This window comes from Neovison vison, chromosome 6, assembly GCF_020171115.1.
Source record: "Neovison vison isolate M4711 chromosome 6, ASM_NN_V1, whole genome shotgun sequence".
NCBI classification, from domain to species: domain Eukaryota; kingdom Metazoa; phylum Chordata; class Mammalia; order Carnivora; family Mustelidae; genus Neogale; species Neogale vison.
Window position 1 is genome coordinate 45,042,805 of NC_058096.1, and position 23,954 is coordinate 45,066,758.

The following is a 23,954-nucleotide window of genomic DNA, read 5'->3' on the forward strand; positions in this document are numbered from 1 at the left end:
CTTCATTTTTGTTTTTAGAGCTTATTCTTAAATGTCAATTCTAATTTTATTTTGCCATTATTATTAAATAAATTAATAACTTTTTTTATCTTAGCTGTAAATTATCATTTTTTGAGACTCAGTTTTTAACTGTGGTTTTGAAATAACCAAATACAGAGTTCTAAAAAATATCTGACAAAATACATCAAGCAGAAATGGACATTTCTAGGGGCACCTGGGTGGCTCAGTGGGTTAAAGCCTCTGCCTTCGGCTCAGGTCATAATCTCAGGGTTCTGGGATCGAGCCCCGCATCGGGCTCTCTGCTCAGCAGGGAGCCTGCTTCCCCCTCTCTCTCTGCCTACCTCTCTGCCTACCTGTGATCTCTGTCTGTCAAATAAATAAATAAAATCTTTAAAAAAAAAAAAAGAAATGGACATTTCTACTGATTTTTTGTTTCATTAAGCAAAATACATATTGTGTAACTATAATTTCACTGTATGTATGTGTCATAATTATATGGTAAGTGGGTATAAGAATATTTGTAAAAATTAATTTATAGCATTTCCATTATTTTACAGTGCTTTCAAGTATTAGTGAGGTTTAGATAAAGTTGTAAATTCAAGAATGTGCAATTGGAAGGCAAATGATATTGAAATAAGTGTTAACAAATTAAAGACCATAAAGCAATCAGATAATTCAAATGTCTTTTTCCTAAAGGACTATCTAGCTTAAATATGAAAACATGGGATAGAAGAAAGGTCTTTTAAATATGATAACTTTATATATTAACTTTGCTCCTAGCACTATAAAATTCTTCTTCATTACTTTTTTTTTGTTTTTTTTTTAATATTCTAGCACTATAAATTCATTTGTAATTCAATTGTAGAGTATAACCATAAATTCAGTTGTACTACAGAAATTCTGGTATTGGTTCTCTAATATCCATCCAAGCCTTGTAAAGATTAATCCAGCAACACTGAGTATTTAGATTAATGGTTACTGTTTTAGCAACCTTTCTTCTTGAAATATTTATTACTACATTCGTTTTCACTAAACCAGAAGATAATACATAAACAACATTCTTATGGATTTTAGAAAACAACTATAATTAAATCATCAGTATTTTTACTACATGTCAACTAGTCAATACTGGGGAAAATCAAATCAAAATATATTTCTCATGTTGTAACTAATGACGCTGATCATTTCAACATATTAAAGATGATGTATATTTGCCAACATACAGTCTTTTATTTTTCATTCATGATTAGAAATGTAGTGATATTTTTATTTTTGGTAAAAACAAATGTATAACTATTTCATATATGTGTGACATACATATGTTAGAATGTTTATTAGTACACATGGAAATAATTCTTATACTCATTAAACAATGCCTTTCAATTTTCTGGACTGTATATGAGCATATAATATTTAAATATTTTTTAAAATCTAGCTTATAAGGATAGCCTATTAAAAAACATATTGTCCTAAATCATCATATTTCATTTTGTAGAAAGGATACCATCCTAAATAGTTCTTTTCCTTAGAAAGCTTTTTCATGTTTGTGTAGTTCTAAGGATGCTTCTGATCTGACTCACACAAGCATATTTTCAAATATAGCCTGATTTGAATTAATACAGGGTAATTATATTTTTCTTGAGAATACTGTTAATTTTACATGGGAGGACTCATTAGTGAAAATGAATACGTATCTCATACCATATAACACCTTCACTATGCAAAGTTGCTAAAACAGTATGGAAAAAAACCTCCTAAGGAAAATTTGATATAGCTTTCCTATGCTTTTCCAGACCTATTTTCAACACTGCTAAAAGGGGGGAAAATTCAAGAAGGCACTGAAGAGACCACCTCACCAGACCCTGATGTTACTCCTCCTCTGGATGTACATGCTGCAGCTCCATAGGAGCCAGGTTGGAAAAGTTTCTAGGAAAACAACATATTCCTTAATTACATATATTTTTAAGTAGAAAGATTTTTTTTCTATGGCACTTTGTCTTTTTAGACCCCAGAGTTAAGTACATGAAAAAGTCTATTCTTTTAGTCTGAACTTAACATTTCTCTCTTAATTGTTATTTGGTGGAAAAAAAATCTGTAACAAACATCTGGCTTCTCAAAAATATTTTTGAAATTTGATTGTTTTAAAGCATGCAAAATTCACTAATTAAAAACATCATGGTACTATTTTGTACATACTATAAAAATATCAAGCTTAATCCATTATACTAGAGTTTGAAGTTAAATGATTATAAAGATGTGTATCAAATTTTTCAAGCCCTTCTGTATATACTTCATAAATGGAAGTAGGTAGTCTCTATATGCTTTTTTTTCTATACCTCAAACTCTATGTTTGTTATTGCTCTTGATTCTAAGTGAAAGTTTAAAGGTAATTAAATATCCATATAATGTTGTTAATTCTTCATACCTGGGAGGACTCTGGAGAGAGAGGTCAGTGAGTTGGCAAAACAACCTTAAAAGGGAATTTTTTAAAGACTACCTCAAAATCTAAATTTTAGATTTTTCATATTTTGAAATATAATGAATCTTCACTCAGATTACTGAAATGCATTGCCATAAAGAAGGATGATAGTAATTCCATGAATAGAGGTTGCACATTATAATTGTAACTGATGTATTTTTTTTTTAAACATAGTCAATTGCTTCTTGGCCTTTTGGCTAAATCAGATGTAGTCTCTGTTCTTATCAGCTTGATATCTGATAGGTCCTTTATCTAATGATAATACGTAAATCGATTTTTGGAGCAGGAAGGTGGAATAGTAGCTTGCTCCATCCACTCCCACCCATCAACCTGGTGAGTCTCTCCAGGAATGATGCTTTTAAAAGACATAGTCACTCAGCAATAATCAAAAGTTGTGTAAATGGAGAATGAAAAGCATAATTTAACTGTGGGCACATAATAAATGCCTGGGTGGCTCAGTGGGTTAAGCCGCTGCCTTCGGCTCGGGTCGTGATCTCAGGGTCCTGGGATCGAGTCCCGCGTCGGGCTCTCTGCTCAGCAGGGAGCCTGCTTCCTTCTCTCTCTCTCTGCCTGCCTCTCTGCCTACTTGTGATCTCTCTCTGTCAAATAAATAAAAATCTTTGAAAAAAAAAATGAAGTTAATTGTTAAATAAAAGATATAAGAAAAGCAATAGTTACCACTGACAGTTTAATTCTGAAATAATAAGGCACAAAAAATAGGAATTATATTTGCATGTGTATCAGAACTAATGTTATAATGATATATATTCACAGGTCTGCTTAATTCAAGCATGACACTTCAAAAGTTTAAGACATCTTTCTAATTGTTTATAGTTCTCTCACCACCTTTTTCATAAGAAAATCTATATTCAGTTTATAGCCTTTATCACATTTGCCTTGTATTACAATTATTATTTCAGGAAGAGTGTTTTGTTGCTCTTATTCTTCTTTCCATATTATTCAGTTGTAAACTCCTTGATAGAATTGATGGTATTTCAATGTATCATTGTTTCTGTCTCCTATATAGTTTGATAAATCAATTTTAAAATATTAATTACATAGGAAATCTGTTGATAGAACTAAAGGTAGACATTAAAAGTTAGACATCAAAAAAAAATATTTTGTGGGGCATCTAGATGGATCAGTTGGTTAAGTTGTCTGACTTGATTTGGAACAGGTCATGATCTCAGGGGTTGTGAGATCAAGCTCCATATCAGGCTCTACAGTGGGCTAGGCATGGAGCCTGCTTAAAATTCTCTCTCTCCCCCTCTCCTCTTTCCTCCTTGGCTCACTAAAACAACAAAACAAAACAAAACAAAAAGTTGGCCAAAAATATGCTTTATAGATGAAATAGGCTAGTGGTTCCTAACACTTTGTATTTATTAATTTCAGAAGCATTTACAAATCCAAAGCCTGGAAACATGTGTGGCTACTGTCTTTTCTTAATAGCCTAACACATTGCTAATTTGGACAGACTAGAATGGTGGTCCAAATCCTATTTTAAATAATTGTAACTTTTTCACATTGCACTAGGTAAACACTCAATGAGATTAGTCACCAGTCTAAATAAGCAATAATAAACATAACCCTATAGTAAGGAATAACATGGGGTTCTTTATATTTTATAAATGAGAGCACTGTTGACAAATTTAGCTACTCTAAATTCTATACAGTATGGATCAGCAAAACTGAAGAGAGGCAACAATTGTTAAGATAAAAATGGACCAAGAACAAAGTTTTTTCACAGAATGAGATAGAGAAAAAGGAATGTCATTAATCCTGTTAATAAATAATTTTAATTAAAGTGGTAAACATATTTTTTTCAGTCAAGAAGAAAGGGTCGTAAATAGATCAGATTTAGGAGTTCACAATGACAGGTGAAGTTGAGCAATAGTTCTATAAATAACTGCTCCCAATAAATGAAGCAAATCTCTGAAGAAACTGTAAGAAAAGCAGTATAGTCTTTTAAAAAGGGTCTAGGGAGTAAGAGATAATTTAGTTCAAACCTCTCATTTGTCTCATAGTAGATCTTTATGTGAATATACATATATATGTGTCTATAGATATAGATACAAAGATGTATATATGCATACACACATCATATTAAAAATTGTAGAGGAAAGATGGACTAGCGGCCTATATTTTCCTGAGGAATAAACTGTAAAAATTAACTATTAAATGAAAATAAAAGCGATAACAAAAGTGAAGATTTTGTAAATTATCATCGAAATGTAAGAAAGGTAAATTATACAATTAATGATACATATTCTCTAATATTAATAGTGTTAATCTAATGCATCATCAATTGTATTATATAAACAGCATATAAATATGCTGCCATATGTTCATCCTTCTTCAGGTACTACACATTTCTCTAAGAAAATTTCCTTGAAAAATTATCTGTATCTTGTCTTCATTACTTCTCCATGCAAGAACTGTCTGTATTCCCCATCTTTACTCACAGAACAATTCCACTTTTGTCCAGCTGTTCTGCCAAAACAACCCAACTCAAGATCATATGGTCACATTGTCAAATTTAGAAGTTAATTTTCAACCTTCCTCTTATTTGAGTTACCAACAATATTAATTATATGTAATAGCTACCTTTTTTTTGAAACAATTTTATCAGTTGGTTTCCATAAAATCACTCAGTTTTGGTTCTTTTCTTAACCTTTTCTGTTTTCTTGGTTGATTTCTCCTTCAAGGATCAGTAATTTGATTCTTATATTGCCATTTACTCTCTATATGGTTTTATTCAACCTCAATATTTTATGTTAACTGAATCCTGAATACATATTCCAGCCTAGATTTCTGCTGTGAACTCAGACTTGTACATCCAGAATTCTACCTGCTCAACTTGGATGTCTCTCGGGCATCTTATATAACATATCCAAATCTGAAACTCCTTATTAACCCACCTCAGCCTGTTCCTTCCACAGTAATCACTGTTTCACAAAAGTGAGATCCCAGTATTCTAGTAACTCTAGACAAAAACTTGGAGGTTTTTTTTTTTTTTTTCCTTCACTCTTTCCTCAGACTTTATAATGGGTTCAACAGCAAATTTCTGTGGCTTTCCTTTAAAAATATATACAGAATTTTTTTCTTTTAAAATAAAATTTTTGGGGCACCTGAGTGGCTCAGTGGGTTAACCTTCTGCCTTCGGCTCAGGTCATGATCCCAGAGTCCTGGGATAGAGCCCCACGTTGGGCTCTCTGCTCAGTGAGCCTGCTTCCCTCTCTCTCTCTGCCTGCCTCTCTGCCTACTTGTGATCTCTCGCTGTCAAATAAATAAATAAAAATTTTTAAAAAATAACTAAAAAATAAAATAAAATAAAACAGACTTTTTATTTAAGTTTTTTGTTTAAATTCTAGTTAACATACAGTGTAATACTACTTTCAGGTGTATAATTTAGTGATTCAGCACTTCCTTATAGTACCTGATATTCATCATAACAAGTACACTTGTTTATCCGCGTCACCTATCTAACCCATCCCCCAACCTACCTCCCTTCTGGTAACCATCAATTTGTTTTCTGCTATTAAGAATCTGTTGCTTCGTTTCCTTTTAAAACCGTTACTGTAACCACTCTAGTCTATGATACCATCATCATTCCCTTGGATTAATAGAATAGCCCTAAATAGATTCTGTGATTCCATATTTACCATTCACCCCAAGAGTACAGACTTGTGTTGTCCAGTAGGGAACCCCAGAGCTGATGGATTCCCTGAAATGAAATAGTCTTCACTTACCCTGTATTTTCTGAATTGCATATCTGGACAAATTGAACGAGTAGCTAACTCATATATGACCAAGGCTAATGAAAGTTATATAATCCATATTCTGGAGTTAGGATAGGTTACCAACTTACTCTAGTAAGAAGCATATGTTTTCTAAACCTTTTTTTCTATTTCGTATCAGGGTAAGTATTTAAATTCGAGATTTTCTGCATTTTTCCATAGCCTGTATTTTCACCATCCCTTGTAACTTAAGTTTACCATGATTTGTTGTACACCAACCAGATGTTTTTTTTAATGAGAAATTTCATTTGGAAACTCAATTTAGTATTTATATCATTGAAAAGTAAAGTACAAGATTTACATTTCAAATGTTTTAATCCACTATGTGTTGAAAAATTGATTTATAAATCATTCAGTTTTATGTTATGAAACATTACAAGTGAATTATCAAAGCTATAGTCACCTGTAATTTAAAGGCTCATGTTATCATCTCTCCTTTCTTTCACTACAGAAACAATTTTTAAATTCCTTTATTTACATATTTACAATTTTATTTTATAATGCAGTATTTCATAAAGTGTCTCTATTAATTTACATTTTACCAGCAATGGCGTTCCTGTTCATATTTTTATACACAAATTTATATTTTCATATCACATATGATAATAATTAATTTTAGAGTATTTAACTTTTACCAGGCCAGTGGATATAAAAAAAAATTAATTTCAGGTTGTTTTTAACTTGCATTTCCTGTTCATTTGTGAAAGTGAGCTTCTTTTTATATTTATTAGCCATTCCTTTTTCCTTTTTTGTTCAAGTATTTTGCTCCTTTTTTCATTTTGTTTTCTTTTTCTTGTTGATTTTTGAGAGTTCATTATATATGTTTTGAATATGTATTCCATACATATTTATTACTTGCAGTATTTAAAGTTTATAATTTGTCTTGTCACCTTGTGGTATCTTCAAAATACAGAAGCTTTATATTTAAATGTAATCATATACATATTTTTCCACTTTTGTATTTGTATTTTTTAAAAAAATTTATTTATTTATTTGAGAGAGAGAAAGAGAGAGAGAACATGAGCTGGTGGGAGGAGCAGAGGAAGAGAGAGAAACAGAGAGAGAGAAGCAGACTCCCCACTGAGCAAGAAGCTGGATGGGGAGTTCCATCCTGGGTCCTGGGACCATGGCCTGAGCCAAAGGCAGATGCTTAAGCAACTGAACCACCAAGCACCCCTGTATTTGTATTTCTTACAGAAATTATACATGTTAGCAACAAAATACTCAAATAATAGCCAAGTCCTGGAGTAAAATGTGAAGTGTTTAGCTCCTACTTCCTCTCTTAAAGGAAGTTTGCTACTTCCTTAGAATTAACTACTAATTAAAACTTGGTATTGTTTACCCAAAATGAACAAACCGTTCAGAATTAAAAGAATGAGAGAGAGAGAGAGAGATTTATTCCAGCCCAAGTTAGGACAGCTGCCCATGATACACAGTTTTCACAAATAAGAGAGTGCTCCAGTAAGGGAACATTTTGTGAAAGGCCATATACATTTTTTATGTAAAAATTTACATATTATTAGACAAAAAATTTTCAGAAAGTTGAGACCTTATCTTAAGTTTCTAAATATATGAAGGGCTCTATGACTTTAATCTTATGGGAGCCAGGAAAGTTATACTTTTTCTTATCTTTTCTGTTCAGAATGCTCCTTTTGATTACTTTCTTTAAGCAGATTTACAGTGTCTACTTGGGGCCGAAGTAGAGCCCATGGTTTGAGGTTTCATGCAGTCATTTTGACATTGCTAAATTTTAAAGTATAGCTTTCCTGGGAACCCAAGAGCAGGCCCACAATTAAAAAGTTGAAAATTTCCCTTATTAATATCTATCTTTCCAGGTCATTACAAAATAAAAATGGTCTAGTTCTACAAATTTTATGAAGATTTCTTTGATCTCACTTGATAATACATCATAGACAACCTTGTATATTAGCATGTGCTGACCTATCTCATACTTGCTATTTCCTCTTTCTCTTATACCCCACCCCATATCCAAATCATTAGCAAGTCTTATCAGGTCAGCCTTAAAATATATCTAGTATCATTACATTTACTGCTACTATTTTAGTCTAGACACTATCTCCTCTCACTTGAACTATTTTAATAGAATATTAACTGATGTCCCTCTCTCGCTTGCCTTCTGCAGCCTATTACCCAGATAGCAACAAGAATGACCCACTTAATATATAAGCCAGATCTCATCACTCCTTGTGACAAAACCTTCCAGTCATCTGAAATCTTATTAAGAGCAAAAGTCAAAATCCTCACTATAGCCTGCTTGAGTCTTAGTGATCTTTCTTTTCAGCTGTCTCTTTGAACTCATTTCTTACCTCTTAACTTACACACTGAGTTCTAGTCACCACTGGCCCCTTGCTGTTTCTGAAATAAGTTATACTTGTTCCCAACTTGTGCCCTTTGATCTGTTTCCTCTTCCTTTAATGCTCTTCCTCCATTTTTCTTCTAGTCTTGCCCCCTCAGTTAAGTTTCAAATATCACTTGATTATCTCTATAAAAGAATACCTGTCTTGTTCTCTCACAGCTTTTTTACCTTACGTCACCTTATTTTTCTCTAAAGCACTTTTTATCAGTGATATTTCATGTTTCTTCTTAATTTTCTTTAAAACAAGCTATCACCTAATAAATATTCTGTGAAAGCAGAGAGTTTGTCTCACATTTTCACTGGTGTGTGTCCTAAATAGAATACTGTCTCATAGAAGGTTCTTAATAGATATTTATTGAATGAATTATTGAATGATTTGAATGATTAATGAACTATATTAACAACTCTATGTATAGATCAACCATAATTTACCCATTGACCTATTGTAGATATTTCATTAGTCTCTGATTTTTCACTAATAGCAGTAATTTTCAGTGAACATTCTTGTATTTCTATAGCATATTTTTAAAGCTAGACATACTATATCAAAGGGTATAAAAATTTAAATTTGATATGTGCTGACAAGGTGACCTTCAAAAAGATGGATCATATGTATCTTTACAATACTGTTTTTATCCATGGACCTGCTGTATCTGTTACATTTATTCAGGTTTCCTTGTATTTATTGAGTTTCATTCATACATGTGAAAAGACTTGCTATTTATTCATACTTTTCATGGTTTTTCAATGTCCATACAAGAAGTATTTAAGGCATTTAGTACTGCATATTTTCCAAGGAGGCAGAAGAGAAGCAGTTTTTGTATGTGAAGAATTTCCACTTACGTCTTGGAAGTTAGGATTGGTTCTGTTTAATACTTGTTATCAGTATTCCCAGCACCCCCCCCCTTTTTAACTCATTTTTGGTAAACTTCAAGATTAATGGCAAAAGGATATGTGTCCTAAAAAAAGATATTATGATATGCATTTATAGAAGCGGGCAGAACTTTTAAGAAATAAGGGTCAAATTTTGTTGTTTTTATTGAATTATCTTTATTATAACCATTGCAGGCAGAATTCAGTGATTTAAAAGGATATATAATGAACAACAATCATCTTATTATCCATATTAGTAAATCTAGCATTTCCCACCTTCTTATACATTATGCTAATGACTTTTCAGATGGATACATTTCAGTTAAAATATAGGAGTCACTAGAAAAGTATTACAAGTAAGAGCAGATACAAACTGTGCTTGTGTGATATGAAAAATGCTTTGAAGAAATCAGCTGAAGAGTAATTTGCTGATAACTCTAAGGGGTAAAAATGTTTAAAACACATGCTTTTCTCATAGTTACATGAATCAGTATTCAGTAGGAAATGTGGTAAACATGCCCTTTACATTTTTGAGTAAATGTTTTAGCAGATTAGTGTTAAAGGTTGTTAAATGGGAAAATGTTCCATGCTGTAAAAAGAACATGAAAATAAATTTTAGAGCATTATTCAATACATATACATTTCTTTACAAGTGTCTTCCTAAACCTTCTAAAGAAATAACAATTCATACACACAGAAATGGCTTAGAGATTGGTAATTAGAAGGTAAAATTTCTCTCCTCAAAGGTTATTAAGAAACTGCTAATAAGAGGTTATGTAGGTGACAGTAACTAATCCTGATGAGTGAATCAGAAAGTTTAAGCATATCCAGATAGCTATGACCTATTGAACTGACTAGATAACTTCTAACCCAGCATGACTAAAATGAATACAAATAATGTACTTAGCCCAGAGCTGGAAAATGACTCTCAGGTTTTTGAGGTTCTGGGAAGAAATCTGATGGACCCTGTTGCCTTTTTTTTTTTTTTTAAATTTCTTCTAGCTAAGTGCTATGACTTTGGAATGAAAAAAATATGTTAAGTAAACAGCAGGTTACAGAGATTAGGATTCTATACAGAGGGGTTCTTGGCAAGCTAGACTAACATTTTGCAAAAATTTGAATGAATTAATTTGGCAGGAGAATTTTTCCCTGTGATCAAGAGGGCATTAAAATAAAATTTAATACAAAGGAAGAAAAAGTTGTCCAGATAATTCCACTTACCCAGTATAAGAGAGAAAATAAAAGCTGTAGAAAATTTGAATCGCAGTGATGAGAAAAGTAAAACCTGAATGAAATAAAATTCTTACAGACTTAACGGTTAGTGTGCTGAACAGAGCTAGAGAGGGAACACAGACAAGTAGGGGGGAGGGGGAGTGAGATAAGCAGGTCTCCCACTGAGCAGGCAGTCCCATGTGGGGCTCCATACCAGGACCCTGGGATTGCAACCCAAGCTGAAGGCAGCCAGCCAATGACTCAACCACTCATGTGCCCCAGAGATTATTAAATTTTAATCCCTTGTTAAATTCCTGTCAATATAACAGTAAAAAGTGTTGTGAAAATAATAGAATCTTTGGTAATAAATAACTAAGTTACATTGGCATTTTCACTAGTTAAATAAAACAAAGGGGTTAGAAAAAATAACAATTTATTTCCATTAATTTTTACTTGAAGAAAACTTTAGTGATGCACATGCATGGGATCCCCCCAAAAACTGTGCTACTGTATCACAAAAAAGTAGAGAAAACATAATAAACCTATGCCTCATAGCAACTAGTTTAAGACAGTTTAAATCTCAGCAGTGGGGCTTTATAATTCTGTATTCTATTGTTCTCCAATAATGTGACTCATCTACTTACTGAATATTAGATTTTTCCATTCTTTACTATTATGCTTCCTTTAAGATTCTGATTTCTTTTTAAGTTTGGCTATTTGCTAGCACGGACTTTAGAATATGTGACTCAACTTCTATAAAACTTTATCTCCTTATATGTAAAATGTAGGTAACAATATTACCCACCTCGTAAGATTGTTGTGAGGACTAAAGATGATATTGCAAATAAAGTCTTTTTTTTTTTTTAAAGATTTTATTTATTTATTTGACAGAGAGAGATTACAAGTAGGCAGAGAGGCAGGCAGAGAGAGAGGAGGAAGCAGGCTCCCTGCTGAGCAGAGAGCCCGATGCGGGACTCGATCCCAAGACCCTGAGATCATGACCTGAGCCGAAGGCAGCGGCTTAACCCACTGAGCCACCCAGGCACCCCATGCAAGTAAAGTCTTAACACAATGGTTGTACTCATTCAGTAAATACTAATAATAATATTGATCAATACTTTAATAATATTGGTAATGATATTTATCAAGTGATTTAGATTTTCTTATACTAGCATTTCACATGACATTCTTACTATATATATTTTGGAGGGAGAGATGGATGATAATGGAGCATTAACGTGAAATATACATTGTTACTTCTCTTGTTAAAATTCATATTCTTCATTTTCATATTGGTGAGTCTCCTCCAATAATTGTTTTATACTTTTAAAGGGTCATTCTTGCTCCACTATGATTACTAAGTAGATCATGAAGGAGCAAAAGTGAAATTAGGGAAACTAGTTGGATGACAATTGCAAAGGCACCAGTGAGAGATGAGGATGGTTTGAACTAGGTTGTTGGTAACACAGATGGAGAAAAATTGCTATATGTGGAATATGTCTGGAAAGTAAAGCTAATGTGACTAGTTGTCAAATTGTGTGTCAGATATGACATCCCTGTCTTTTCTGTGGTGCTTATAGAAACCAGTAATTTCGACCTTTTTATTCAAGATTGTTCAGCTAGACTGTGTTAAATAATATAGACATGATGAACAACAGAGAAAGGGATAAATATTATTATTAAACATATTTATCAATAAATGTATTTAATTAATAAAGATATAATTAATACATTGTAAATCTCATCCATTTTGAGTGTACAGCTCAGTGACTTTGGTATACTCACGGAGCTGTGCAACCATTACTACAAAGATTGGAACACATTCATCACCGCAGAGGAAGCCCTCTACTCAACAGTAATTCCTTTTCATGCCCTCATGCCCTTCTCAGCTCATCTCACTCCAACCTCCATCACTAGGCAAACATTAATCCACTTTCTTTTTCTAGAGATCTGCTTATTCTGGATAGTTCATATAAATGGAATCATACAATATATGTGATTTTTTGTGACTAGTTTGTTTTTCTTAACATAATGTTTTCAAGATTCATCCATGTTACAGCATGTTTTTTAAAATTCATTTAGCATTTATTTATTCCTTTTAATTGTCAGATACTGTTCAATTATACAGATATATTCCATTTTATTATTCATTCTCCTTTTGGTAGGTAATTTGTTTCCTCCACTTTTGGCTTGTATGACAATGCTGTGAACATTCATTTGTAAGTTTTTGTGTGGAACCATGTTTTTATTTCTCTTAGGTATATATCTAGGAATGGACTTGCTGGGTCACAAGATAACTCTGTTTAACATTTGAAAAACTGCAAAACTCTTTTCTAAAGTGTCCGTGCCACTCTGTATTCCCACTAGCAATATATGAGCCTTTCAATTTCTCCACATTTTCACTGGCATTAATTATTGTCTGTCCTTTTGCTTGTAGCCAATCCTAGTGAGTGTGAAATGGTTTCACGTTTTGGTTTTGATTTGTGTTCCCTAATGATGAGTGATTTGAGAGTTTTTGTGTGCTTATTATATGTTTCCTTTGAGAAATTTTTATCCAAACCCTTTGCCTATTTTTTATTTGAATTGTCTTTTAGTTGTCCAGTTGGAAGAGTTTTGTGTTTGTTTGTTTGTTTGTTTAATACTGTATACAAGACCCTTATCATTTATATGATTTACAAATATTGTTTTCCACTCAGTGGTTTGTTACTTTCTTCATATGTTAACTTGCACCTCACAAGTTTTAATTTTGAAATCCAAGTTATCTAGTTTTTCTTTTGTAGCTTGTTCCTTTGTATCTAAGAAACAACTGATTAATCCAAAGACAGATTTATTCCTGTGTTTTCTTTTAAGATTCTTATAGCTTCAATTCTTATATTTAGGTCTATGGATCATTTTGCATTAATTTTTGTGTACAGTGTAAGAAAGGAATCCAATTTCATTCTTTTATATGTGTAGGTACACAGTTGGCCTGAAAATTATGTTTTTTCAGTAACAAATATGTTGCTTATGAAACAGGGAGCAAAACTCTACTGGGGGTGATTAGAGAACCTTGATTTAATATATAGCATTTGTGAATTTCCTGAAGTATGAGTAGAATTTGGATGGGTAAAGATATAGTAGGGGAGAAAATGACAGGCTTCTATGGAAAAGAGAAAGGAACAAAAATTTAAAATAACTATTTCATTTTGACAAGGTTTGTCCCTGAGACAGTCAAGTACAAGACATGTCTTTGGGTGGTACCTTGGCTTTATCTACCACTGGAGGCAAGCAAAATGTTGTATTTGTAAACCAATTTTCTAGAAACCTTTGGTTAAGGAATGTTTGGAGTGTTAATTCCCCAGAGCTTTTGGTACCCACTCTGGTATTATAGATACTTTTCTCAAGGGACTTGGCCTGCTGTTTAGTTGATGGGCTTGAGGTATGAGAAACACTGTAGTGCAGAATGTGGGTCTGGGATAGTAACTTCACTGTCAACACTGATATTAGTTTTGATGCATCTTGAAATTCCTTAGTTTTGAGGTCCAGCAGTGCCATCATTGCTGTCTTAGCTCAAGTCTTGGAACATCATGATCTTCTAGCCAATGCCACACACCCTTGTGTGTCCATTTCCTCTGGTTGCCATTCTAGCTTGGCCCCCATTTTGACACTTATGACCATTATGCCCACTTTTCATCTTATATTTAAGTGTTGCCATTTGTCCTCTGCTATTCCAAAGAAACAGAATTCCAACTCCACTTTCAAATCTGGTCTATAAATCACAACCTGAGTTTCCCAAGACAGGGCTGTTCTCATTAGTACATTCCCTTTTGCTGTGTGGAAGTGTATCTTTAGGGCCATCCCAGGAATATAGTCAACTGGTGGATTCTTTAGTGTTGTTTTAGCACAGCTAGTGTGGTATGCTTATCTCTCTGAAGTTTCGATCCCCTCATCAAGACGTGGCACAGGTATTTTTACCTTTTTTACTTTAGATTATTATTACCCCCTCCACCAATTTCTACTTCAAAGAAACATCCTAACATCCTGACAGCATGTAATGATTGCTCTAGGTGTCATTAAATTCTGGGCTATAGGTGAATGGTCCCATGTCAACTCTCTTTTATCTGGCCTTATGTTCTGCCCTCCCTTGTCCAATAGTCTTGCAATCCATTCCCAACCATCGTTTCACAGTTCCTGCTTATATATGTTGGCCCTTGTAGTTCTTTTGATCGATAATCCCTTCCCTCCCAATGAAGGGAGTGTACTTCTAAAGTTGAGTCTCACTGAGAATTAACTGTACTTGTTGACCTGGAAGCCTTGAAGCCTTCAAAGTGCTGGAGGCAGTGACCTGTCCACTTTCCAAAGGAGGCTGACCAGCAGTGAGGGAGGAAGACAGAGAAAGAGATCTTGAAGAAGGCTGTCCATATATCTGCCTGAGACAAGGCCACTGCCTGTCTCCCAGGCAAAGGGAGGCTGGCGTCCTTAGGCAAAAGCAAATGAACCATTTCTTCAGGCCCACACATTTAGGGAAATCTGGGGATTCAATTTTCAAATATTTTCATTCCTCTTTATTTCTGAGTCTTAGATCTTTCCATGTTCTTGCCTGGCTTTATGCAAGAGACACAATAAGACTGTGAATTTATTCTTATCTCTGCAGTTTGATTTCTTGCTCAGTAAGATCCTAAGCTTGGTTTGTATCCCTAACTGCTGTTCTGCTGTAGGAGACTAGTGTATCTATAAATGCTATTTTAAAAAGTCCTTTAATTTCACTCCATGCTCTGAATAAGATGTTGGCTAAATTGTATATATCATTTTTTTCAGTGCATTGATAGCATTTAGCAATAACCACTCTTTTTATAATTATCTTTGCTACCACTCTTTTTATGATTATCACTTAAATCCTGGAGATATTACATAAATTAATACAACCCCTTCACTTTATAATATCCCAGTTCACCACACAGTAAGAATTTTAGCAATTTAGATACTCTGGAATTCCAGGGATTATCACTGTTACCTTTACTGCTAATAGTGGAATCTTTGTTGCCATTTGACCATTTGACTCCTCTTGTTGCCAAGTTAGTAATCCACTTACTGAATCTTTTTTTTTTTTTTTTGTACCAACTAACTTAGTTGCAGTTCCTTGATAAGCTAAGGCTTGTAAGTAGTTTTCTTGATATCAGAGTTGGGAAGGGTAAGTGATATAGAAAAATGATGGTAGGAATAAAGCAATAATAAACTTCATTTATCTAGTTAATACCATGGATAACTGGAGCTTAATGCCACTGGGACATTCAAGGAAACAGTATAAAACACATCTCAAAGCCTGAATTTGTGGAGTTATTTGCTGAAGGCTTCCCCCTAGGGATGTTAATTTGTCAGCACTTCTGACCTGGTCTGTACATTGAAAGAGCTTCTTTAGTTTTGGGAGGGTGGGGGGACAAAAAAACAACCCTCATGCCGAGAGTTGATGTACGAATATTCTGCAAGGTCAGAGGAAATGGGCAGAGCACTGACAACATCTGCTACAGGGAAGAAAAACTAAGGTTAATTAATGTCAGGGTTCAAGATGCTGGCTTTGGAAGATTCTGAACTTACTTCCTCCCACAGATACAATGAATATATAGCTACATGTGGACTAATTCCCTCTTACAAGTACCTGAGAACTTGCTGAACACCTTCTCCATAACACAAAATAAAATGGACCACACCAAGGTGGGTAGGAGAGTCAGAGACATGCTCTTGCCAGAAACCCCATGCTCAGCGTGGCTGCCCACAACATGGAGGGATCGCAGAAAACAAAAACAAATATAAATGGAGCTTCTCCCTAAGGAGAGAAAGATTTATGCCCCATTCCAGGCATTCCAACCCTTGAGTCCTGCACCAGAGAAATGAGCTGTTGAAATGTCTCATTTTGAAAACCAATGAGGATTATGTTCAAGGAAAATGTAATGTAGAGGGGAACAAAGATTTTGCTTTTAAAAGGCTCACATGCAGACTTGCTCATCCTCAGACACAGCACAAAAAGCAGCAGTTTGGCAAGAGCCTAAACCGTGGGTGAAGGAGATTTACTTGCTAAACTTAAAGCATCTGCCAGAGGAGCACAAGTCTGTTGGAACTATCTCTGAGGGTGGAACAAGGGTAGATGCTCTCTTTATAGTCTCCCTCTACCTTGCTGGCACCAGCACTAACAGGCATCTTTTTTTTTTTTAACCTTCATAACTGCCTAATAGCACTGCATGAATAGCCCGACCCCTATCCTCTCCCCACTTGTGCTGCCCTGATAGACACACAGGCTTGCCTCTAACCTCTCCACACCACTTGCACAGCCCCTACAGATATAGCAGGTGAGCAGCCCTGCCCCCCACTACCATGCTTACAGTCCTGCCCAAGCCAATGGGGATGTGCTGCCACACAGGAAATGTCCTTTGAGTGCTAGCCTTGGATTACCAAGGAGGACTGTGATTTTGGACTCCATGGCTCTGAAATAATGAGGGAGACAGCTCAAGAGACAATGAAGAACTAAAGCGAGGTTAAATGACAATGTGTGTATCTTACTCAGAGCCATCCGTCAAGAAGGGAAAGAGATAGCTGTTGCACATAATACAAGGAAGCATAAAGAATCAAGCAAAATAAGAAAACAAACAAACATGTTGCAGATGAAGGAAGAAGATAAAACTATACACACAAAGACACACACACACAATTAAACAAAGATAAGCAATTTACCTAGTAAAGAGTTCGTAATAATAACTTAACAATGTGCTCACTGAAGTTGGGAGAATAATGGATGAACACGCTGAACACTTCAGCAGAGGGATAGAAAATAAAAAGAAAGTACCAAAGAACTCACAAAGTTGAAAAATACAATAACTGAAAGATACACAGAAGAGTTTCAACAGCAGATTGGATGATGCATAACAGCAGACCAGTGACTTAGAAGACAGGATAGTAGAAATAACTCAAATAGAAAAGAAAAAAAAAAAAAGGAATTTAAGAAAATAAGGATAGTTTAGGGATCTGTGGGACTAAAACAAGTGTACTAGTATTTGCATTATAAGGGTCACAAAAGAAAAAGAAAGCGAGGTGAAAGGGCAGAAAACTTATTAGAAGAACTAATGGCTGAACACTTCCCCAACCTGGAAACAGACATCCAGTCCAGGAACCAAAGATAGTTCCAAACAAGGTGAACCCAAAGAGATCTAACCAAGTTATAATTAAAATGCCAAAAGTTATCAATATCTTAAAAGCAGCAAAGGATAACAACTGGTTTTATACAAGGAAAACCTCTTAAGATCATGACTTGATTTTTCAGTAGAAACTTCAAAGGCCAGAATAAAATGGGATGATGCATGCAAAGTGCTGAAAGGAAAAAAAAAAAAAAACTCCAACCAAAATACTCTCCCTGGGAAGATTATCATTCAGAAATGAAAGAGTTCCTTAGAGAAGTGAAAGCTAAGGGAATTTATCACCAATGAACTGACATTACAGGAACTGTTAAAGGGAATTTCTTAAGCTAGAAAGAAAAGTCCCTAAGGAGAAATAAGAAATTTATAACAGAAAAAAATAAAAACCTCACTGCAAAAGTAAAAAACAAAAACAAAAAACAGTGAGGGTAGTAGGCTAACCACTTAAAAACCTAATATGAAGAATAAAAGACAAAACTAGTAAAATCAACTGTAACTATAGTAATTTAGTATGGGATACACAAAATAAAAAGATGTAAAAGATGACATCAAAAACAAAAAACATGAAGGGGCATGGAATAAAACTGTAATGCTTTCAGAATGCAGCTGAATTTAAGTGACTATTAAAATAGACTACTGTAGGGCGCCTGGGTGGCTCAGTGGGTTAAGCCGCTGCCTTCGGCTCAGGTCATGATCTCAGGGTCCTGGGATCGAGTCCCGCGTTGGGCTCTCTGCTCAGCTGGGAGCCTGCTTCCTCCTCTCTCTGCCTGCCTCTCTGCCTACTTGTGATCTCTCTCTGTCAAATAAATAAATAAAATCCTTTAAAAATAAAATAAAATAGACTACTGTATGTTGGGAGAAGGGGGGAAGGTTATGGACATTGGGGAGGGTATGTGCTTTTGGGTAAATTGGAAGGGGAGATGAACCATGAGAGACTATGGACTCTGAAAAACAGTCTGAGGGGTTTGAAGTGGCGGGGGGGTGGGAGGTTGGGGTACCAGGTGGTGGGTATTATAGAGGGCACAGCTTGCATGGAGCACTGGGTGTGGTGAAAAAATAATGAATACTGTTTTTCTGAAAATAAATAAATTGGAAGCTGTATGATTAAAAAAAAAATTATTATATAGGAATCTCATGGTAACTACAAACCAAAAACCTTTAATAGAGAACACACAAAAAATGAGAAAGGAATCTAAACATATTAAAGAAAGTCATTAAATCACAAAAAGACAAAAGAAGAAGAAAGGAACAGAGAAAAACTAAAAATACAACCAGAAAACAACACAATGGCAATAAGTACATGTCTATTAATAATTATCTTTAATATAAATGGACTAAATGCTCTAATAAAAAGACATAGGGTGGCTGAATGGATGAGAAAACAAGTCCCATCCATATGTTTCCTACAGGAGACTTATTTTAGATCTTAAAGGCACACACAGACTGAAAGTAGAGATGGAAAATGATATTCAGTGCAAATGGAAACAAAAAAGAATGGGGTAGCAATAATTATATCGGACAAAATAGGTTTTGAAACACACTATAACTCAAGACAAAAAAGAACATTGCATAATGATAAAGGCATCAATTCAGCAAGAGAATATGACTCTTGTAGGTATTAATGCACACAACATAGGAACACCTAAATATATAAAACAATTATTAACAGAACTTCAGGGAGAAACTGACAGCATTACAATGATAGTAGGTGATTTTAATACCCCACTGATATCAATGGATAAATCATCTATACAGAAAATCGTAAGGAAATATCAGCCTTAAACAATACCTTAGACCAGACAGATTTAATAGATATATACAGAACATTCTGGTCAAAGGCAGTAGAATGCATATTCTTTTCAGAATGTTCTCTAGGATAGATTACATGTTAGGCCACAGAATAATTCAATAAATTTTAGAAGATTGAAATTATATTAAGCATCTTTTCTGATGACAATGTTATGAAACTAGAAATCAATTACAAAGAAGAGAATTGGAAAAAAAAAAATCATATACCTGGAAACTAAAGAGTATGCTGCTAAATGACCAGTGGGTTAATGAAGATACCAAAGAGGAGATCAACAAGTACCTTGAGAAATGTAAATAGAAACACAACATTCCAAACTCTATGGATGCAGCAAAGAAAGGTCTAAGAGGAAAGTTCATAGCCATATAGTTCTTCTTCAAGAAATAAGAAAGATCTCAAATACACAATCTAATACACCTTAAAGAACTAGAAAAGGAAACAAATGAAGTCCAAAGTTACTAGAAGGAAGGATACAATAAATGCCAGAATGGAAATCAATGAAATAGAGACTCAAAAAACAATAGAAAAGGTCAATGAAACTAAGAGCTGGTTCTTTGAAAAGATAAACAAAATTGACAAAGATTTAGGCAGACTCATCAAGAAAAAAAGAGAGGGCCCAAATAAATAAAATCAGAGATGAAAAAGAGTTTAAACTGATAAAGGAATACAATGGATAATAAGAGACTACTGTGAACAGTTATACACCAACAAATTGGAAAACCTAAAAAAAAAAAAAAAAATTCCTGGAAACACAGTCTTCTAAAACTGAATCATAAAGAAATAGAGTATCTGAATAGACCAAGTACTAGTAATGAAATTGAATCAGTAATAAAAAATCTTCTAACAAATGAAAGTCTAGGACCAGATGGCTTCACAGGTGAATTCTGCCAAAAATTCAGATTATGAAAGACCCTTCTGTCTTAAATTGGTGTAAAAAAATTAAAGACTCATTTTTTAATGCCAACATTGTGCTTAAAAAAAAAAAAGGAACTTATAGGCCAATATCCCAGATGAATGAACATAGATGCAGAAAATCCCAAGATATTTACAAACCAAATTCAATACATTCAAAGGATCATATACCATGATCAAGTAGTATTTATTCCAGGGTATAAGAATGGTTCAATATCTGCAAATCAACCAACATGGTACACCACATAAACAGATGAAGGGTAAAAATCACATGATTATCTAAATAGAGGCAGAAAAAGTATTTGGCAAGATTTGATAACCATTTATGATAAAAACTCTCAATCAAGTGGATATGAACAGAATATACCACAACATAATAAAGGCCGTATATGACATACCCATAACTAATAACATCAAGCTCAAACATGAAAGCTGAAAGTTTTTTGTCAAGGATCAGGAACAAGACAACTCTTACCACTTTTATTTAGCATAATCTCGGAAATTCTGTCCACAACAGTTAATCAAAAGAAAATAATAAAAAGCATCCAAATCAGGAAGGAAGAAATAAAAATCACCAAGTGCATATGATTTGATAGTAAATATAGAAAACCCTAACGATTCCACCAGAAAACTTAGAAATAATAAATGAATTCAATAAAGTTGCAGCAGTATACAATTAATATACACAAATCTATCATGTTTCTGTAAACTAACAATGAAATATTAGGAAAAGAAATTAAGGAAACAATGCCATTTACAACAACAAAAAGAATAAAATACTTTGGAATAAATTTAATCAAAGAGGTAAAAGACCTATACTTGAAAACTGTAGGACATTAATTAAATAAAATGATGACACAAATAAGGGGAAAGATAAACGGTGCTCCTGGATTGAAAGAATTAATATTGTTAAAATGTTTATATTACATAAAGCAGTCTACATATTCAATGTAATCTCTATCAAAATACCAGTGTATTTTTTACAGAGCTAAAACAAATAATCCTGAAATTTCTGTGGAACAACAAAAGACCACAGATAATCAAAGCAGTTTGAGAAAGAGGAACAAAGCTAGAGGTGTCATGCTCACTGATTTCAAACTGTACTACAAAGCAGTAGTAATGAAAACACAATACTGCAACAAAAGCAGACCTATAGATCAGTGGAACAGAATAGAGAGCTCAGAAATAAATCCACATGTATATGATCAATTACAAGGGAGGAGACAAAAATATATAATATATATATATAAAATAATATATGAGAAAAGACAATCTCTTCAATACATGGTATTGGGAAAGTAGGACAGCTTTGGCCAAAAAATGAAAATTTATAAACTGCTATGTTATACCATACGCAAAAATTAACTCAAAATGGATTAAAGATTTGAAATTAAGACCTGAAAATTTATAAAACTTATAAGAAAAAACAAAATCAGTAAGCTCCTTGACATGGGTGTTAGTGATATTTTCTGGACTGTACTCTCACAGGCAAGGTCATGACAAGTAAAGTGAACAAATGGGACTACATCACATGGGAAAACCTTTTGTATGAAGGAAACTAACAACAAAACTAAAAGGCAGGCACCTGAATGAAAGAAAATATTTGTAATTCATATATCTGACTTATCACCTATCTATTAAAATATCTAAAATATATAAAGAACTCATATAATTCAATAGCAAAAAAAATCTGATGTAAAAAATGAGCAGAATATTGAATAGACATTTTTCCAAGGGAAGACAGATAAAGAACAGGCATGTGAGAAGATGCTCAACATCACTAATCATTGGGGAAATGCAGATCAGAACTACAGTCAGATATCCCTTCATACCTGTCAGAATGGCTTGTATTAAAGTAAACAAACATAAATCCCCAAGAGGAAATAATAAGGTGTTATTGAAGAAGTGGGGACAGAAGAAGACGTAGGAACCCTTGTGCACTGTTGGTGGGAATGTAAATTGATGTAAGCACCATGGAAAACAGTATGGAAGTTGCTCAAAAAATTAAAAATAAAGCTATAATGTGATCCAGCAATTCCACTCCCAAGTATTCATTCAAAGAAAATGAACACACAAATTTGAAAAGACACATATGCACTCATATGTCTATTGTAGCATATTTACATAGCTGAGATGCAGAAGCAACCTAAGTGTCATACAGATGAATAGATAAAGATGCGCACACATGTACCCACACTAGCTCTCTTTATATGTGTCTGTGTATGTAATAGAATATTAGTCATAAAAAGAACAAAATCTTGCCATTTTCTATTTGCAGCAACATGGGTGGACTTTGAAGGCATTGTATTAGGTGAAATAAATCATACATGGAAAACAAATAATGCTTGATTTCACTTATATGTAGCATCTAAAAAACAACAACAACAACAACAAAAGAATAAGCAAAACAAAACAAAACCAGACTCATAGAGAACAGATGACAGTTGCCAGAGGATATCAGGGGTAGAGGGCAGGCAGTATGGGTAAAGGTAATTGAGGTGCAAATTTATAGTTATAAGATAAATAAGTCATGGGGAATGTATAGCATGGGAATATGGACAATAATCCTGTGAACTTTGTAAGTTGACAGGTAATAAATAGACTTGTGATCATTTTAAAATGTATATAAATGTTGAATTACTATGTTATACACCTGAAACCAACATAGTAATGTATGTAGAAGAAAAAGTTAGAAATAGAATAGAAATAGAAATAGGAAAAAAGAAGTAGAAATAAAAGTTAATTAGAAAATAATAGAAAAATAGTTAAATAGAAAAAAAAGTTAATTAAGGTCAGACCCAAATAGCATCAAATGCCTTTTAAGGAAGTATTTAGTCTTATTATCTCTTGAGTGAAAAAGTTGCATGTAGATTGGGGAACAGAGATTTAATCAGGTAGTGCAATGGAAGAGGAATGTGACATGATGATATTCCTCCGATTTTCAGTTCTGATCAGGACTTACACTCAGCTCCAATACTAAAGTCATATTTAGAAGTCTTCACTAGATAGAATAATATTCTGAGGGTATTTCAGCATTATATTTCTAGATAAAATGAGATGCCATTCCTAAAAAAAATTAGGAGTTTAGAATGCAAATATTTCCAAGGTTACTTTTCTGTATTCCATTGTGAATATTCACAGAAAATTTTACCTTCACTTTTATTTTTATATATTTTTTTTTATTTTGGTCCCTTTTATTTAAATATGTTACCCTCACTTTAAAATTTAAATATCTTGTTTTAGGTAAAGCAAATTGGCCTCATTCCAGCAGAATCAACTTCATGTGGAGAGAGCCAACATAGTCGATAACTGTGTTTCCTAGTCTGTTGCACTT

The 23,954-nt window shown here is 33.8% G+C and overlaps 1 protein-coding gene and 1 non-coding gene across 4 annotated transcripts in view; both read left to right on the forward strand.

The window, feature by feature from the left end:
• EPHA6 (EPH receptor A6) overlaps positions 1-23,954 on the forward strand; it is an 871,253-nt gene that overhangs the window by 126,533 nt on the left and 720,766 nt on the right. The window lies entirely within an intron of this gene.
• LOC122910850 lies at positions 2,657-2,842 on the forward strand. Its single transcript, XR_006385284.1, has one exon. It is a non-coding gene; the product is annotated as a U2 spliceosomal RNA (small nuclear RNA).